Source organism: Psammomys obesus, unplaced genomic scaffold, assembly GCF_907164565.1.
Source record: "Psammomys obesus unplaced genomic scaffold, mPsaObe1.curated_primary_1811, whole genome shotgun sequence".
In the NCBI taxonomy this organism is placed as follows: Eukaryota; Metazoa; Chordata; class Mammalia; order Rodentia; family Muridae; genus Psammomys; species Psammomys obesus.
Genome location: NW_026592118.1, coordinates 10,156,285 through 10,176,079, shown reverse-complemented (window position 1 = coordinate 10,176,079; position 19,795 = coordinate 10,156,285). Strand labels below are relative to the sequence as shown.

At 47.0% G+C, this 19,795-nt stretch overlaps 1 long non-coding RNA gene across 1 annotated transcript; it reads left to right on the top strand.

The window, feature by feature from the left end:
• The first annotated feature begins 5,887 nt into the window (after positions 1 to 5,887).
• LOC129680948 (uncharacterized) lies at positions 5,888 to 13,410 on the top strand. The gene is made up of 3 exons (XR_008720760.1): positions 5,888 to 5,951; positions 6,835 to 6,996; positions 10,629 to 13,410. It is a non-coding gene; the product is annotated as an uncharacterized LOC129680948 (long non-coding RNA).
• Positions 13,411 to 19,795: the final 6,385 nt, after the last annotated feature.

The following is a 19,795-nucleotide window of genomic DNA, read 5'->3' as shown; positions in this document are numbered from 1 at the left end:
TTTTTTAAAAATCATTTTACTCTAATTAACTTGCAAACAAAAGCATCACACAGCTTGTTTAAGGGAGCACACTCAAGCACCTGCCCAGCCCAAACTCTATGCATCTCAGTAAACTTCTACACAATCAGAATGACCAATCCCAAAATCATGGAGCTTCAGTTAGGGTGTTAAACACACTCTCTCTTAATTATACTATTGCTTTTTTATTATGGTTCTTGCTATCTTAATATCTAAAAAGTTTAGTTCATTTATAAACCATGAAAGAAGAAAAAAGTATGACAGAATTGAAACTAGAAATCGGCTTTCTATGTGCTTTCATGACTCATGTGTACGCTATCCTCCCTCATTACCTAGTGTTACTCTGTCTTGTTCTCATTTCTAAATTATATACTAGACTTCCACACACCTGTTTATATGTGTGTATTATAGGCTAGGACGCACATATGACAGAAGGCATAGGTTTTTTTGTTTGTTTGTTTGTTTTTTGTTTTTTGAGTTTGGGTCAATTCACCAAGTATTCTACTTTCTAAATCCTCTCATTTTTCTGCAAATTTTCTTTTTCTTTATAGTTAAATAATATTCTATTTTATATATGTAACACATTGTCATCATCTACTCTTTGGCTGATAGACATAAGAAATGTTCATTTTGCAAGGCAGGGATGCAGCGACTTCTCTTGGTTGTCCTCTTGACTGGATGTGTTGCCCAGGACTGGATGCGTGAGTGCATTTCCATGCGGCTGTGGTGGTGTTTCCACAGCGGCTGACATGCGAGGCAGTGACTATGTGAAGATCTGCCCTGGCTGTGGGCAGCAACAAGCTGGAAGCTGGTGCAAAGAAGCTGGAAGAAGGCAGTGGGAGCTCTTGAAAACCCTTCTTTCAGAAGGCAGGTGTCTAGCACTGCCAGCCACCTGACTCCACTTCTTCATCCTTGCCACACCAGTGACTCCTGGAAGCTTCCCGACTGCTGACGCTGTGGGCTCCTACCTCGACCTCCAAGGTCTGCCTCTTCTTCTGTGTGTGCTCCTACAGTCTCTGTCTCTGAACACCATCTCTACCCCCAGCCCAGCTTCTTGTCTTGAACAGCCACTTAGAATTCACTTCTTAGATACCCAGGCCCTGCAGTGAACCTCCTTTTACATCACTACATAGATTCTACCAGCTTTGTCCCCCTAGAAAAGCCTAATTAAAACAGAAGGCATCCCTTAATGACTGAAGTACAGCTAATACCATCTCCACCCCTGGTACAACCATCACGTATTACAACAAACATTGTGGGTTTACAAACACCACAGTTCTTCACTATTGACCCAAATCTAAGTTTCAGGAGTGTATGAGGGAGCATACTTTAGGAGTAGGTCAGAATCTCATGTGTGTTTGCTTTTTTGTTAGTTTTGTTTGAGGCATAGTATCATGCAACTCAGGGCTTCCATGTAGCTGAGGATGACTTTGAACCTCTAATCTTGGCCTTGATAGGCCATGCAAAGCCTCTGATTGGGGACAATTTCAGTGTTACAGGTACAAATGGGTTTAAAGGACAGAGACACATATGTCATCATAGATCATTCCTTGGCAGCCCATCTGTCATCACTGAAAAGTGACAGAGGCCACTTGAGATGATCATGCCTCCACAGTGCCAGATCTGCAAGTGGAGAGCGTGAGAACAGAGTCACCTGGGGGGAAACAGATCCAGGTGTGGGACGGAGGCTGCCTCAGCTGCTCCAGCCAGGAGGACTTTGCTGGCTCCAACCTGAAGTATTTCCTCCTGTGGTTGAAAGTGCCTCCTTGAAATCTCATCAAAAGAAAAGGGAAATCCAACTTTCTACCCAGAAGACCCACCACCCAAGCTGTCCCAGAGATGTATGACTTTCTATGAACAAGAAAACCCTGGGTGCTTCAGGACCAGGCTTGGCAGGCAGGTAGAGCAGGTTTCTGGCCTGGGGAACTAAAACCGAGTTCATAAAACATCTTCTCTGCTGGGGCCTCTGGACATGCAATTTGTGTGTCACCACAGAGTCTGGGTGGTGTCACACTGTGCCTAATTAGAGGGCACGTTCCACTCACAGAGAGGCTAGGGAGGCTAGAGCCTGGCAGGCTGGTGTCCCAGAACCTCCGTGACCTCATAGCCTATCATTAGCTTGGCCGAGAAGCCTCCTCAGTCCTCTTGAAGGTGCCTACCTTCTTGCTCACGGCAGAAGCATCTGTTTAGCCAGAAAAATGGTTCTACTCACACACACATGACAGCAATCAAGCTCCCTCCCAGCAACCTTTACTTTAAATTTCCAGTAGACACACACGATAGCCCGTGTTTATAAGGATTGTGCAGTTCTGATTGGTGTGTGTGTCTGTCGCACTCTGGCTAAACAGGGGCAGTTGGCATATGGCCACTTTCAGCCGTCTCTGTTTCTCCAGGGGGGACCACAGTGACAGCTTCCCCACCTGCCATGGATGCCATCCATTTGATTTTACAGTGCCTCCATGGCAAGGCGCAGAGTGGGCGTGTCCCTCCACTGGGGCGCTCTGACGGGCTAAAAGCTGAATCCTGAAACTAGAGTGCCAAGGGGCTGCTAACTGGGACTCCTGCTCAGGCCTCACTGCCCCTCCAACCCCACCCCACCCTCCTTTAACATTCCAGACCTCCCATCTTTCAGACATGCAGTGAGGCATCGCCCACCACTTCCCTATTTCCAAGGTGACAGTCCAGGCCCTGTGTCCTCAGGGTTTATTTTCTGATTTGGCTGGCTTAGATTTTTTGAGACAAGATCTCAGTTAGGGCTGGCCTGAAATTCATGATCCCCTGCCTCAGCCTCCTCAGAGCTAGGCTTTTATGTGTGCCCCCTTACCCAGGTTAACATTTAGGCAGTAGTTTCTGAGATACAACCCAGAAATCACGTTTTTAACAAGCTTCTAGGAATTTCTAACATGGGTTGCTGGAAACTACTATCAAGCTAGGACAGAATACACTAAAAACCAAAACTTTTGTTAGCAATTAGGCTGGGGCAACAGCCAACCATGAGGCAGATGCTTTGGCTGAAGAAATGAGTCCTGCCTAGCAAGCCACACACAGGGTGACATTCTTCAGAGGAACAAGAGAGGGGCGGGACAGGGTGCTGCTCTACTGTGACCTTGACTCACACCATCCTAAAGCATCCCAGAAGTGTGTGGAGAACCTGCACCCTACAGTTCAGATTGGAGAGTCGGCTCAGCCTTCTCTCTTGTGCCTTGGATTATTTTCAAGCCATGATTTCGCTCCAACAGGCTAATTCTCTTTAGGGTCAAAGTTCACAACTCTTTTTGTTGTTTTTCAAGACAGGATTTTTCTGTGTAGCTTTCAAAGTCCTGGACTTGCTTTGCAGACCAGGCTGGCCTCAGACTTATAGAGATCAGCCTCCCAGAGGGCTGGGATGACAGGTGTGTGCCACCATGCCCAGCCAACAGGCTGTTTCTTTATCTAGAAGATATTTCTTTAGTGGGGCCAAGGTAGAATATCTTTTGTTAGTCCCAGCACTTTAAAGGCAGAGCAGGCAGATTTCTGAGTTCCTGGCCAGCCTGGTTGCCTGGTTTATATAGCAAGTTTCAGGACGGTCAGGGAAAACCTGTGTCAAAAAACAAACAAACAAACAAACAAACAAACAAAAAGGTTGTTGGGTGGCTATGAGTTGCACTGAACACTGAACGCTGGCACTCTGGCACCCAGCATATCCAGAGGGTATTCATCACCCTCTCTCTAGTAATGCAGCAGCTGTTACCAGATAAACCATAGCCAGTTCAAGTCTCCCTTATTTTACTGAGTAACAGCCCCAACATGCAGGATGCCAGAGAAGCCCCTATAGGTAAAAAGTGTAGCTTTTTTACAGGTTTGCATGTATGGGAAGAAACATATCTACACACGGTCTGGTGGCACTCAAGAATTTAGGCAGGACTGGGGGCTCTTAGAGTTTATCCTCTGAAGGTAAGTGGGTGATACTCTGTCCAAGTGCAGATCAGAGCACAATTTGCAAAGAGGAGCAGGGAGAGAGAGTAAAGGGTTATTGTTGAAGGGGCATAAAGTTGCGTTTCCAGGTGAGGGGGTTCTGGGTCTGCTCTGTAACAATCGGGAGTGCCAACGACACACTTGGTAAGATGGCACATTTCATGTTACGTGCCTTTTACCACAGCTGAGATAAAGCTTCAGAACTGGACTTTTCTTCTCTGCATTTGCTCCTTGTCCAGCCAGACCTGGATGGAGGAGGGTCTCTGTGTTTGTTGCTTGAATCTAGCCTGAGCCTGTAGCCCTGTCTCAGCTCTCCCTCCCCATGTCTGGTCTGGTCCTGAGTCTTGCCCCGCCTATGGCTCCTCCCCCTGCTCCCTCAGAAGTGTGGATCTTTTTCATGTGACTTAAAAGACATTTATGAGGCTTCAGGGATCTAAAGGGCTCTTTAAACTTAAAAGCCAATCTTGGTAATGAGCTTTAAGAAAGCACATTAATTCCTAAAGCCAAGGTGGGGCTGGGGCAGAAAGGCTAACCTGAGGGCCCAAGGGAGCCAGTGCTGTTTAGAACGTATTCAGTGAGAAGAGGAAGGGGTGGTGCTGTGGAAGGCTCATTCATGTATGTTACAAGCATTTAATGAGCACTTGGTGTATGTCAGGGAGCAGCGAGGCTCCTGACTGCTGCTAATGTTTCCTCGGAGGAAACCCTCAGCTGTACCTCCGAGGCTGTGTCTCCTGAGAGTTGATGCCCATTTGTGCTTAGACCCCCTTGAAGCTCCAGATAGGTTGTCTCTACTACCTCAGACACTAGGGCACCAGGACATCACCCCTGTGCATGCCCCATGGAAGACCTGACCTCATCACAGTATCACTTGCACCGTGTTCGGACACCTCCGTCCCCTCTGGTGGGCTCTTGTGAAGAATTATGGGAAGAGGCACCCAGTGAGGGTCTCTGGTCCATCAAAAAGGGCCATCTCGCCCTATGAATATGCCACCCACCTCATAAATAGCTAATGTCTCTAAAATCCATAACACAGAACCACTAGGCTATCCTTCCCCACTCCATACCATCTTGGGCAGACCATCTCAATTTCTCTTCCTGGTATTTGTTTTACTAAATAAAATGCTGTCCTTGTGGGGCTAGGGAGAATCTGTAGGAAGTATGTTCTCGGTGGTGGTGAGTGCATACTGCTCTTGCGGGGGACCTGAGTTTGGTTCCCAGCAGCTTTGTGAGGCTACTCACAACCACCCATAACTCCAGCTCTGGGGATCCGATGCCCTCTTCTGGCTTCCATGTGTGGTACCCACACATACAGACAGACACACATACTCACAACTAAAACTGAAATAAGTCTAAAAAGGTGCTTGTGGCTTTCAACTGAGTTTTTAAAATGTATTTAATAATGTTTATGTGGGGAATGGAGGTGGGCACGTGACTGCAGTGCCTGGGAAAGCCAGAAGATGGCACCAGAGTCCCCGAAACCAGAGTTACAGACAGTTGTGAGCTACTCTGTGGGTGCTGCGATCCCAAAAGAGCAGCTGGTGAATGCTCTTAACCATTCTAGCCCCTCGACTGGATTTCTTTTGAGATGACAAATCTCTAGGATGCTAAACCACTGTCTTCTCATCTTGCTGTTCTATCAGTAAAGGGTAGTTTAAAGACTCAATCTTGTCCCTATTTATTCCCTTCTGCAAGTGACAGGTAGCAGGAGCTGGTCACAGCAGCAGGGCACAGCCTGTCCCATTTCCGCAGGGGTTAAATATGCCACTTCTGTCCTGGGCATACAACTGGATGGACCTGGGCAAAGTCCTGGCTCTCACAGAGAAAGCGTGACATTATGAAATCTGGCTAAAGGTTAAATAACATGGGGCAATTGCCGGCTGATTAAAAACACGAGAGAACAATGTAGAATGGGCCATGGAGTTCTGAGGAGATGACATCTCAGCCAGAACCAGGTGACAGAAAAAATCAAAGTGGGAAAGGTAGGTTCTAGATAGGATTGACCGAGCAGGCAGGCAAAGCTGCCCCTCCAGGCCTGGGAGATTATCATCTTGGTGGGAGGGGGTTCAGGGACCTGGATTCATTGGACCTGGCTACCCTGTGCCAAGCAGAGCATGAGAAGGAGGAGCGGAGACCGGGACAGGAGATAAGTGTGGGTGTCACAATCGGTCAAGGGTCAGCATGAGAAGGAACATGTCCCTGCTCTAGTTACTGTTCTCAGCACTGGCAGAAGCACCTTAGAAGAAGAAGGCTTTATTTTGGCTCACCGTCTGCTATGGCAGAAGGCGTGAGAAAGGGAGCAGAAGGCAATAGATCCATAACCAGGAAGCCAAGAGATGAATGCTGGTGTTCAGCTCACTTTCTTCTTTTTAGTCAGTCAAGACCCAATCCCAAAGCATGGTGCTGTTCAAAGTTAGGCTACATGAGTGTTCCCACCTCAGCTAACCTAATCTAGGAACTCCCTCATAGATAAGCCAGACGCTTGTTTTCCTTGTTTCCGAGTTCTTCTCTTTTGTTTGGTTAGTTTTATTTTTTGTGTGTGTGTGTGTTTTTGAGACAGGGTCTATGTAGCCCTGTCATGGAACTTGCTTTGTAGAACAGGCCAGCCTTGAACTCACAGAGATCCTCTGTCTTCCCACTGCTATGTCTAAAGGCATGAGTTACAAGGCCTGGCTCTATGGTGACTCCAATTCTGTCAAGTTGGCAGTCAATTTAGCCATCAGTTCCAAAAGCAGAGATGACCAGTTTGGTTGGTTGGTTTGGATGTCTAGGGTAAGCAAAACATGAGGCTCAAGGCACTTTTCAAGTGTTTCCCTGAGTAGCTGAACATGAAACCCAGCCAAGTCACTTCTGCTTGCCTTGCAGCCACTGCTCGCCTTCTGTAGGACGCCCCACACCAGATCCTCTGTGGGATGTCCTCCAAGTCCACCCAGATGGGAATCATCAGGCACAGTGCATGGCTGGCTCAAGTAGCACACCATTTCCCACAGGCCCTGAAGCTGGACAAGAAGGCAAGAGCCTGGCGCTGTGAGGTTCTGGGGGCATCTTTCCTCGTGGGTTCAGGATGTCCTTATGGTGGAAGGGGATGAAGCACCTAAGTCTCCTTTACAAGGGCCCTAATCTCTTTTCTGGGTGCGCCCACCTCAGGCCCTAACCACATTACAAAGGCCCCACTTCTTCATACTCCCTTAAAGGGGTGAGGGGCTCAGCATGTGGATTTTTGGAGTGACACGGTGGCAATAACAGCAGGTTCTGTGGCAGGCTAATTGAAGAAATGCTAGACACCTGAGTCTTCAGTACCTTGCAGACCAGCCGTCTGCTCAGGGAGCTAGGCCGGTAGCTGGTAGCTCAGATCTGCCTTAGGCTCCTGCCCCGTCACTTCCTGGAGACTGAGTACCTCCCTTCTGTTCAAACTGTTCCTCTGCCATTCTACTAATGCTCCTTGCACACAGGACACCAAAGGTCCTTCGGGATCCATGCGGTGAGGGTGTTTCCCAGGATTTTTCAAGTACTCACGGTGCTAACAAGAACCAGCTTCAAGGGGTCAGATGTAGCTCCACACACAGTGAAGGAGGCTTCCTCTCCCCACATTCTCACCAGCATTTGTTGCCATTTGTTTTCTTGGTGGTCGCTCTGAGTGGAGTAAGATAGAATCTCAATGTAGTGTTAATTTTAATTTCCCTGATGGCTAATGATGTTGAACACTTTTAGGGCTGGAGTGATGGCTCAGCCTTTAAAGGCCAGACTCACAATGAAAAAAAAAAAAATGTTTACTAGAAATTTGTATTTCTTTTTTTGAGAATTCTTTTTAATTCCTAAACCAGCCATTTTTTTTTTTTTATTATGTTGTGTCTTAGTTAGGGTTTCTATTGCTGTGAAGAGACATGACCAAGGCAACTTTTATAAAAGAAAACACTTGATGGTGGATGGCTTACAGTTCAGAGGTCTAGTCCATTTTCATCACATGGGAAGCATGGTGGCATGCAGGAAGACATGGTGCTGGAGAGATGGCTGAGAGTTCTACATCTGGATCAGCAGGCAGCAGGAAAAGAAAGTGACCCTGGGCCTGGCTTGAGCATCTGAAACCTCAAAGCTCTCCCCACCCCCATAACACACTTCCTCCAACAAGGACACACCTACTACAACAAGGCCACACCACCCAACAGTGCCACTCCCTGTGAGTCTCTGGGCACCATTTTCATTGAAACCACACAGGTTGTTTCATTGATACTTAGATTCTGAAGTTCTTTGGATAGTCTACACACTAATTCCCCTGTTGGGGGTATAGTTCCCAAGTATTTGCTCCCATTCTTCACTCAGTGACAGCTTGTTTGTTGCAGTTTTGTTTTGTTTGTTTTTCTAGACACGGTTTCTCTGTGTAGCGTTGGCTGTCTTGAACTTGCTTTGTAGAACACGCTGGCCTCAAACTCACAGAGATCTATCTGCCTCTGCCTCCCAGAGTGCTGGGATGACAGGTGTGGGCCACTAGTCTCGGCTCTTATATCTTTTTTTTTTTAAATAAAGGTTTGTTTGTTTATTTATTTATTATGTATACAATGTTCTGCCTATATGTATACCTGTTCTCCATGAGACAGCAACAGATCTCATCTTAGATGGTTGTGAGCCATGTGGTTGCTGAGATTTGAACTCAAGACCTTTGGAAGAGGAGCCAGTGCTCTTAACCTCTGAGCCATCTCTCCAGCCCCCTGTTACACCCATCTCTTGATGTGCAGTCCTCCAGAAGTTTCAGGTCTTTGATCAACTTGAGGTTGATTTTTGTGCAGGATGAAAGATAATGATCTAGATCCATTCTTCTGCATGTAGACATCCACATTTCCCAGACCATTTGTTTAAGGGGCTGACTTTTCTCCAGTGCATGTCTTTTCATCTTTCCAAAATCATGTGACTGTAGTCATGTGACCCTAGTATCAGGGTCCTTTCTCCTCCATTGACCTGTGTGTCCATTCTGTGCCATGTTTTTATTACTCGGCTCTAGTATTTCTTGCAATCAGGTATGGTGATACTTCCAGCACTGTTCTTTCTACTCTAGGTTGCTGTGGCCATGCAAGGTCTCCATGCTTCCATAAGGATTTTAAGATTCATTTTTCTATTCCTAGGAAGAATGCTACTAGAATTTTGACTGAGATTGTGTTGTAGCCACAGCTTTCTTTTGTTGGGGTAGTCATTTTTACAATATTGACCCTTGCAATTCGTAAGCACAAGAGATCTTTCCATCTTCTAGCTTCCTCCCCTCCTCCCCTCCCCCCAGCCCACAGTTCCTGGCTGTACTGGAACTCACTTTGTAGACCAGGCTGGCCTCAAACTCAGATTCATCTGCCTCTATTTCCCTAGTACTGGGCCTAAAGGCATGCACCACGATGCACCGCCCAAGGCGTTATAGAATTTCATTGTGATCTTTTACCTCCTTTCTTATTCTTATTCTAAAGTGTTGTTGTTTGTTGGTTGGTTGAGTTTTGTTTTGTTTTTGTTTGGTTTTGTTTTGGTTGTGAGCCTATCCTTTAGCCATCTCTCAAGCCCCCAAGGTCTATTTTTTCCTGAGGCTACTGTGATAGAAGTTTTGCCTGAGTTTTTTATCATGTTTGTTGTCAGCATATAGGACAGCTACTGATTTTTATATGTTAATTCTGTATTCTGTCACTTTGCTGAAAGCGTTTATTTGCTCTAAGAGTTTCATGGTGGGCTCTTAGAGTCTCTTTTTCTGTGTCTTTTGTTTTGTTTTTGAGAGAGGGTTTCTCTGTGTAGCTTTGGCTGTCCTGGAACTGTTGACAAGGCTGGTCTCAAACTCAGAAAGATCCACCTGCCTCTGCCTCCAGAGTGCAGGGATTAAAGGCATGCACTGCCATGGCCCAGCTCTTTAGAGTGTCTCATGTGCAGAGTCACATTATCTGAAAATAGAGATACTCTGGCTTCTTCCTCTCCTGCTTGTCTCCTTGTGTCTGCTTCTTGTCTCCCTGTTTTGTCTGCTGTCTTGTCTTATGCTCTAGCTCAGACCTCCAGTATTTCCTGAAATGGGTGGAGATGGTAGACACCTTGACTTGTTCCTGCTTTTAGTGGAAATGCTTTCGATTTCTCCACTTAATGTAATACTGGCTATGTTTGTCATACACACCCTTTTTATGTTGATTGAAATACGTTCCTTCTATTCCAAATTTCTTCAGGAATTTCAGTATGAAGGGATGTGGTCTTGGCTGTCCTAGAACTCACTATATAGACCAGGCTGGCCTCCAACTCAGAGATCTGCCTCCTTCTGTCTCCTGAGTGCTGAGACTAAGGGTGTGCACCACCATGCCTGGCGCAGAGCACCCTGTGTTTTAGGGAGCCAACCCAGTCCCCTGTCCAGCCTGGCTCTTCCTGGCTGAAGGCTGGGGTGGATAGGAGCCCTGACCATCCCAGAGTTTCATTCCTATCCCCTGCTTACCTTAAAGACAGCTATCTGTGCACCTACCTTCCCTGGAGTTGTGTGCCTCTCAGTGGGTTGCCCAGCTCCCAGGACCCCTTGAGATGGGTTCATTTTATGGACACTGGGTCAAGTTCTCACTGATGGGATGCTAAACCCAGGTGTTGCATAGGTAAAGCTGTTGGACAGGGTCACTTTCAACTTGCATAACATCTCAATGGTTCTGTCCTCGTCTCTCAAGGTCTCCTGGAGAAGGCTGAGAGGACCACCCCTTCTCTTACCTCATCATAAGTACAGAGAAGTCACCTGGGGCCCAGGGTCTCCACAGAGCTGAGAAGAGCTTTCGCAGCCAGAGCTCCGGACTCACCCAACACTGACGGTGCCAGCAGGGACAGCAGCCAGGGTCCCAGCACTGGGTTCATCCCCCTCCTTGCGTGGCCTTTGCTCCTGTTAGGGGGTGAACTGTGTACCCTTAAAGCTCACATGCCACAGTCTTAACCTTCAGCCTGTTAAAGATAGAAGAAGCAGTGGGGAGGCCACCCAAGAGGAAGACATGGCCCTAATCCCATGACTTCTGTCCTTGTAACAAGACACCAAGTAAAGAAAAAGAGGATGTACAACGGAAAGATTAAAAAAAAAAAAAAAGATGGAAAAATGCCATCCGCATGCCAAGGGACATCATCAATCATTAGAAAAGCCTAAGGGACCTCGATGGGCCAATCCTTTGAAACAGGGTCCATCCCTCTCACTGCCACAAACTGAGACATTACTTATGGTGTGGGTGCTGCTCCATCTGCAGGACTAGACATCTCCCATGATGAATTTCCCAACCATCACTCATTTTCCCAGGCTAGGTGAAGTCAGTCATGCCTAACTCCATCCCTCCCCACACCTGCTGCTAAGAAGGTAGCACAGGAGGAGGAGATGTAGAAAGCGGCGTGGGTGGGAACAGAGGTTGTCCACAGAGGAAGGTTGTGGGCTGGAGCCCAGGCACTAGGCATCTCTGGGAAGCAAGGACAGCCCCAGAAGTCTTGAGGCTCAGCAGTGAAACAGGCAGGGTCTCGAGGAAACGGGGGTTCAGCAAAGCAAACGTGAAACATCTAGGCTCCTTTCCTACTCTGAGTAGTGCAGAAGCTAGCTGCTGTCCCTAGAGTTAGCCCAGAGAATGGAGAACAGACACTAGACTCTGGTCTGCAGGTGACCAGAGGCCAGCAGACCTTTGTCCCAGTAGGTCTCTCAGTGGTCAGACACCCTCCAGATTCCCTTACCCCCACATGGTCCTGGCATTAAGCCACCAGTGCTAAGAGAGTCCAGCTTCCACTTTTCTTGGTTCAGCCCAGTCTTGTGACAGTACATGGGGTGACTCAGCCAGCTTTGCAGAATAGTACAGTCTTTCCAAGGGGTGTTGCCACTTTGCAGTTGGGAGACACATCCAAGTTCACAAAAACATCCTGTTTCTGAACTTGGCTCATGGGACTGAAAGCAGAGAGGACTGAAAGCAGATCTCTGAGCAGCCTGGAGTGCTGGGAGGAGTAAGGGTCAGCTAGAGGGCAGGGAGAAAAAGTGACCACGGGGTCATGTTTAATTAAGGGGTATGTATAGAAGCTAAAGGATAGGTGTGAAGAGGGGGCACTGGAAAAGGGGCTCACATGTCCCCTGCAAGAGCATATAAAAAAAAAAAAAAAACAGAGCTGGGACTACTCAGAGGTCAGCAAAGCCACACTGCCACACGGGTCTGTGTTGGGGACAGGAGCTGATACTAGGTTCAGTGGGCTTTCCTAGAGGGCACAGAACGACAGAGCTGGTTCCCAAAGGCTGCTTACTGTTTACATGCCAGGAAGGAGGTCAGGTTTTGCAATCTTGCCTGAAAACACAAGCTCTCAGGTAAACATGTGCTTATGACACTGACCCCAGAGGGAAGTTGCTGCGCTGATACGGTCACTCCCTTTTCCCTGTATGTCAAAGTGCCAGTTTGCAGCAGCTGGAAGAAGATGCTGATGGCATTTGAGACAAGAGGACATAACAGAGCTGGGACATCGAAGCCTGCCGCAGGGTCGGAATTAAGTTTTTCTTCATTAATAATATCCTAATTTGCATGATTAATATGTCATGATCCACGAACACAGGCAACTAACAGAACAATTTCTGAACAAAAATGCCACCTGTTGAGCCAAGAGAATAAGACAAACAGAAGGTAAATGCGCTTACGTGAAGGAGAGACCAGTTCCCCCCAAATATCAACATCATCAAAACAGCTATTTGAAGAATGCAGAAAGGAGCATGCCCAAAGGCTCATTGGGAGGAAGAGCCCTGGTGTGCCTGCTACTCTTACACTGCCATTGGACAAATCTGAAAATTCCAGACAAAGCTGATGATGGCCTGCTGGCTGAGCTCCTTGCCTGGTTTCTCCAGCTGGCCCCAGGCCAAGAGGCGGGGTGTTCCAGGCCACAGTGGTGCCACCCTATCAGCCCAGATCCACCTCTTTCTGTGGCTGCAAACCTCAGCTATTTTTGGCCTGCCAGCCTGTGTCAGGAACTGGAACAGGGTGATGAGCGTGGAGGGAAAACACCTGTGGGGTGTCTTCAGCTGTGTGATACAGACCACTGGTGATGTTGGAAACTTCCTGGGAGCCATATCTGGACACAGGGTCCCTTGGAGTCTATACTGCATTCCTTGACTTAAACATCTGAAAACTCAGTTGTCTGCTCTGCCTATGGTCACCTTGTTCCAAACCTTCACTCTGAATTGCGAATGCAAGCTAAAACAGGTCCAATGGCACTAGGAGATATGACGTAGATGTCATATGAGACCACCATCATGTGTGCTGTCTGTCAACCATTCTGTTGCTAGCTGGCACATAGATGTATCATATCACATAGCAGAAGTGTGCTCAGAAAGCATGATTGAGGTAACACACACACATGCATGCACATACGTACACAGATGAACACACACATCCATACAGTCATTAGCGTATGTTCATTAGCTAACTATAGTAATCACTTCACTGTATATATGTATATTACAATATCATGTAATTTTAAATTACATTGCATGCTAAAATATAAGCAATAAAACATACATACATGAACATTCATGTTAGTTGGAATTGTCTCAGAAATTTTAAAAATTGAAAAGAAAGTCAGTCATCTTTTCTGGTTTTGTTTTTTGTTTTTTGTTTTTTGTGTTTTTTTTTTTTTTTTTTTTGAGACAGGGTTTTTCCTTGTAAGAGCCCTGGATCTCTTGTCCTGGACTTGCTCTATAGACCAGGCTGCCCTGAAACTTACAGAGATCCTCCTGCCTCTGCCTTAAAGGTGTGTGCCACCATGTCAGGCAAAGTTAGTTTTAGTACTGTGCTTTATTGGACCCTGTATATCCCAAAAGTTATCTCAGCAGATAATTTAAAAATTTCCAGTTACTTACTGGATAGTGCTCATTAGTTTTCATCCTAAACCTGTGGGATTTGGTGTATACTTTATACCCCACAGTGGACTGAAGTATAGACTGGCTATATTTCAAGTGCCCAGAGATCACACATGGCACACAGCTATAGTTCTTTCAATTGGTGGAATGTTTGTGTCAGCCTGCCAAATTTTCATGCTGAAACCCCAGGATGCTAGAATTAGGAGGTGAGACCTCTGGAAGGTAACCAGGGCCAAATAAGTTCTGGGGTGGGGCCTTCACATTGCAATTAATGCCCTTATTAGAGACAGCCTCCCTCTCTACCATATGGAAACACAGAGGAGGGGGCCATCTACAAACCAGGAAGAAAGCCCTTACCAGGGCTGTCTATGCTGCCAGGAACTCTTGGTTTGGACATGAAGCCTCTATAATCTTAGAAGCATAATTTCTGTTCTTTGGTCTAGAGTATTTGTTTCCAAAGCCAGAGTTTAGGCACAGGCTCTGCATGGCACAGACCCAGCAGAATGAGGATCTGAGACAAAGAGCCACAGCAGCAAAGGCTGAGAGGCCAAGGACCTCAAAAGTGGAGCTCATCCTGCCTGCCTGCCTCATGACAGGGGAGAGTGAATCACTGAGCTCTGTGCTGAGTGCTGAGTGTAAGATCCCTGCCTCCGATCCCTGCCTCCAAGCCCTGCCACTGGTAGGCTGTTTGACTTGCTAACTGAATGGGCAATACATTGGCCCCTTGAAGCTTGAATAAAGCTGAGATCATTGCTGTAGGATCTGGACAGAAAGTAGACTCACTGTAACTCCTATCACCAGGCACCTGACAACGGGAGGGTTAGGGGTTTCACAGGCTTCTGCCAACTTTAATGTGTTTTCTTCAGGGGCTGAACTGTTACTCAGAGTTAGATGTTTGCCTAATATTCAACAGGCCCTGGATTTGAGCCCCAGCATTACACACAGAACTGTGCCATGGCCAAAGGTCATTCTGGCCTCTGACCACATGTGCTGTAACTGTACTTTTACCTGTTGTTTCAGTTGTCCCTGAGCCACACAGCAATGGCCCTGTATATTTTTGGAGGTTACCTTTCCTACTGTTAGACATAAACACATCAGAGTAGAAAGCAGAGAAATGCTGGGGCCTGGAACTGTTGGAAAATTAATTGCTCAGTGCTAGCGTGAATGGCAGAAAAATTCCCAACTGCCTCAAGACCAAAACTCTACATGATTGAAGGAAATCCCCAAACTGTTGTGGTTAGCACATGACTCCAGCAGCCTCCACAGAGCCGATGAAGCTCCATCACAGGACCCCCCCCCCCATGCACCCAGGTGTTCAGAAAAACACAAGTGCATGATGGCTGTAAGTCATCCAAAAAGCCTGAGAAGATCAAAGAAATGTCCTTGAGTAAGCATCTTGACTGTGGGACTAACCAAGCACAATCAAACGTACCTAACGCTGGCCATCTGTGTTTCCCTTTGAGACAGAGCGCCTGCCTTGGGCAACAAACACAAGAAGGAAGGGCTGGAGTTTCAGGGGAAGCCTGGACAAGAGGGTTTCTGGGACAAATACACAGCCACTCAAAGGACAGTGGTGAGAGTGAGACAGCAAAAGACACACCCTCTGTCCCTAGTGAAAGGTCTCCTGAAGTCAGAATCGACTGACTTCAAGGCAAAGTTCAGCATTTGGGGATGGAAATCCATCCAGAAGCTTCTGCCAAGAGGCCAAACCACAAAATAGTCTGGTCACAGGACTGGGGTGAGGCTTGCCTAAGAGAGCAAGTAGGGTGGCCTGATGGTGAGGCTGCTGGGTCATGCAGGGTGCGGCTCTCCACTCTCACGCAAGAGGTGCTGAACCATGGTGTCTAGCTCCAGTGGACACAACTGCCTGGCGGGGGCTGACCACAGCTATACCTGGTCAGTGCCCAGAGTCAGTCTTCGGTGGCCCTCATCGGCTCTTTCAAAAACCTTGCTCATCATGTGTCATCTCGGCCACTTCCCAGACCCTAGACGCTTCCATCCTCCATTCACAAGTGCCCCTGTCTCCATCCACAGGGCCCCAGGACCAGCCTGGCTGTGTCTTAGAACTGCTACTAGCCTTCCCAGGAGCACTGATGGGAGGCAGGCACAGCCCGGCCTCTGCAGCAGCCCTCCACCTTGATTCCTGTCCTGGTAACTGTAGGTTCTTTGCAGGCAGGGAGGAGAGGCCCTAGAATATAAGTGTGTCTCCTGGGTCACTTCTAGTCACAGGTACAGGTTAGACTGGCAGCACCTGACTGTAAATGCAGCTCAGGATAAAATTTGAATAATTGGAACTGAAAATATCCTTTTCACTAAAGTAACCATTTCAATTTCAGTTTATACCAGATTAATATTTTCTGATCATAAACTAATGCCACAGCATCATGCTGAATTGAGTTATGGCTTTATATATGGCTATTTTTTTTATAAGTGTTGTTTTGGCTTAGATTCTAGTTTTTTGAGATAGGGTTTCATGTATCGGAGGCTGGTCTTTAACTCCCTATATAACTAAGGCTAACTTTGAATTCCTGATCCTCCTGCCTCTATCTCCAGAATGCTGGGAATATAAGCACACTTGGCTGGGTGTGTGGTTTTCATACAAGTCCAAGAACTGCAGCTTAAATTTACATATATTGTTTTTTAACCATTCTTTATGTGTGTACATTAGCAAGTATGCACACAGATAGGGTCATAAACATAGTCACTATCTATACCTGATGGGGCTTCTGCATTCCCATAAAGAAAATACCTCATGCTCCAATTGCTCAAGTCACCACTGGGTTTTCCTTTGCTCACTCAGTACCAATTCTTCACTGGGGACAAAGGAGGACATGAAGATAAGACACCCCCCCCCCGGCTGTCCTCGGAGTCACAGGGCAATCAGCAGGTTTTTACACAGGACATACATGGACCGGCCTTAAATGAGGACCGTACTGCCTTTCTCTGTGACACAGTGCCATCTGTCCTCATGCCACTGATCTTTCTAAAGTATGGCCAGTCCGGACCAGGCCAAGGCAATGTGACCTACAACCTCCTCTGGCACCCTTGGCTTGGTTTAAGTTGGCTGGGCAGAGCTCTCATCTCTAGGTTAAGGAGCGGCTTGTGTAAGGCTCCTCACTCCTTGTGGTAGTCTCTCACAAACACTCCCAGGGCCCAGGGAACCATCTCTGTTCTAAAGGAACCGTCACTCACACATTTGGGCAAGTAGATTTGCATAGTAGCACATGTCCCTGACTTTCTCCAGGACCCCAGCACCTTCCCAACCATCCAGTCTACTTGAGCCTTTGTGCTTAGGATGTGTTGCCATCCATGGCCCTGAGAGAGCTTGTGGCAACTTTCTGAGTCTGGCGTCCTCCTGATCTTGTCCTAGGAGGTTACTAGACACTGACTACATACCTTGCAGCAAACAGGAAGGTCTATGCACAGAGTGAAACCCCAAGCTCTCCACTGAGACCCTGCCCTGGTTCATAAGGATGGAGTTGGGCCTCCCATAGAGTTGGCACAGTGGAGCCAAAAGCCACAGTGGAGCTGAGAGCCTGGGTAGCTCTTTAGAACTCTGTACAGGACACGGCCCATCCCATCGTCGGAAGACTGGACTCTGAATGGCCTCTGGATCTTAGCTTCATTCACCTGGAGCAACATGCTCTATCTTGCTCTGCAGGAGGCTCAGCTGAGCCCTGTCCACTTCCTACTCCACCCTAAATCCCCCAGGACATATCTGCAAAAAGAAGTCCTTGATATCTGCATCATCCACCATAGCCCAAGCCTGTGGCCCAGCCTAAAGGGAGTTTGTCTTTTGTCTTTCCTGGGGCCCTTGTTTCTCCAGGCTCTAGAGCTGGAACCAGAATGCACAACTGTCCCCTAGGGCATCAAAGGGGTCTTGGCCCATTCCTGTTTGTAATCACGTCCACAGAGACAGCCTGGGCTTCCCCAGACTTGGGCCTCTGCGAATTGCAAATCTCTGCCTGTTAGAGACTGAGAGTCAGCCTGCTGTGAGTCACCATGGAAGTGCGGCTTGTGTAAACAGCAGTCACTTAGGGAGTGATTGTGTAAATTGTGTAAACAGCAGTCACTTAGGGAGTGATGATCTCACTCAGAAAACTAGCTTGTGGCTTCACGCACTTTGTTTGTTTTAAACAGTCTCACTCTGGAGTTCTGACTGATCTTGAACTCAAAGCAACCCTCCTATCTAAGTCTCCCAGGTGCTGGGATTATGGACAGATATTACCACCCTCAGCTCTTCATGGTTTTGTTATTGTTTTGTTTTCAAAATAGGGGCTCTTATAGTCCAGACTGTGCTTCAAACTCACTACACTGTTGAAGATGCCCTTCTTCTTCTCTCTCCTTAGGACTGGGATTATAGGGGTAAGCCCCTCACACTCAACTTTTCATGTGTAGTGTGTGTGCGCGTGTGCATGTATGTGGACAGAACAGGCTGACACTGTGTGTCTTTCACCTTTGCACTCCAGGTTACCTTCAGAGATAGGGTTTCTCCCTGAGCCGGAAGCTGGCATAGCCTGGCTGGCATGGCTGACCCTGCTGGCCAGCCAGCTCCAGGGATCATCTGACTCTGCCTTCCCAACACTGGGGTTTCAGATGTGCACAGCTGTGCCTAGCCTTCATGTGGGTAACAGAAACTCGAACTCAGGTCTCATGATTGTTGGGCAGGTACTCTGCTGCCTAAGCTATGTCTCCAAACCCTTCAAGGGCATGTAAAGTCCTTTTTTCTTTTTTTCTTTTTTTTTTTGTCTAAGTATGTAGTCTGTCCTGAAACAACTATCATTTTCTTTTTTTGCTTCTTCTAAATTTGCATGTACCTGATACATGTAATTGAGAAATAGTTTTATTATGCTGCATTTTCATTTTATTTTAAGTTTCTGTTACATTTTCTTTTGAAAATATTTCTCGCTTTTTAAAATTAAAAATGTATGAACTTTGTATTTGAAGCAGTTTGCCTTTTTCAAAAATTTGAAATTTCCTTCGTTTATCTTTAAAGCCACTTCAAATTAAAGGCTACCTTACTAGACATTAAAAATGTACTTAAGAGCTTCATGGTTGTGGTATTTTTTTTTTTTAAGCATCAGCAGCTATGGGCTAGAAAACTGGGTCATGGAAACACCTTGGGCTCCATGGATGTTCAAGACCTTCCAGGTCACCAGTACTCAGTTGGCACCCCTGGGAACTTAACCATCTGGCTGTCCCATGATGGTCACAATGTCAAGAAAACCAAGCTGGACTCCTGCCCTTGGCAGTCCTTGGCAGGAGGGTTGGACGCATTCCTGGGGCCCAGCTCTTCCTGGTAGAAAGGTGCTGATAGCCTGAGAGTGAAGACATTTGGGAGGAGGTCAGTGAGTGATTACGTAACTAAGCCGTATAGTGTGGTCTGGGGACATAGGCCCATTGGCCACTCTGAAAGTTTCTTCCTCCATCCCATTTTTCCTGCCTGAGTATTCTGTGACTCTGATCTCCAGCCTACACTGCCTCCTTCTGTGAGGAGAAGGGCCCTTAAGCATCAGCTCGAGCTGTCTCTAGCACCGATAACCAACAACCATGTATTAATGTCAAAATGCTCCCATTGATATGAGAATATAAGTACAAATATCATTACATCTGAAATCATGAATGACATGATCCAGGAGCAGAGGAACACACTTGTAACCCCAGTATTTTAGAGTCTGAAGCAGGGTCTCCAGTTTGAGGTCACCCTGGGCCACACAATGATTTGCAGAAAAGGACAGCCCAGGGCACATAGTGAGAGCCCATCTCAAAAAGGAAATCCCAAACAAACATAAAACCACAGACTGCTTGTTACCTCCTGCTGTAGGAGGAGGACTGTGTGCCATTTTCAGCAGATGTTCAGCATTGGTAACCCAGTGGCTGACATCACCAGCTAGAATAACGGTGGGTGGGATTTCAACACTATGCTAGCCTTTGTGCTAGGTTACCTCTGGCCCTGAAATCTAGAAAACGGGAAACAGAAACACC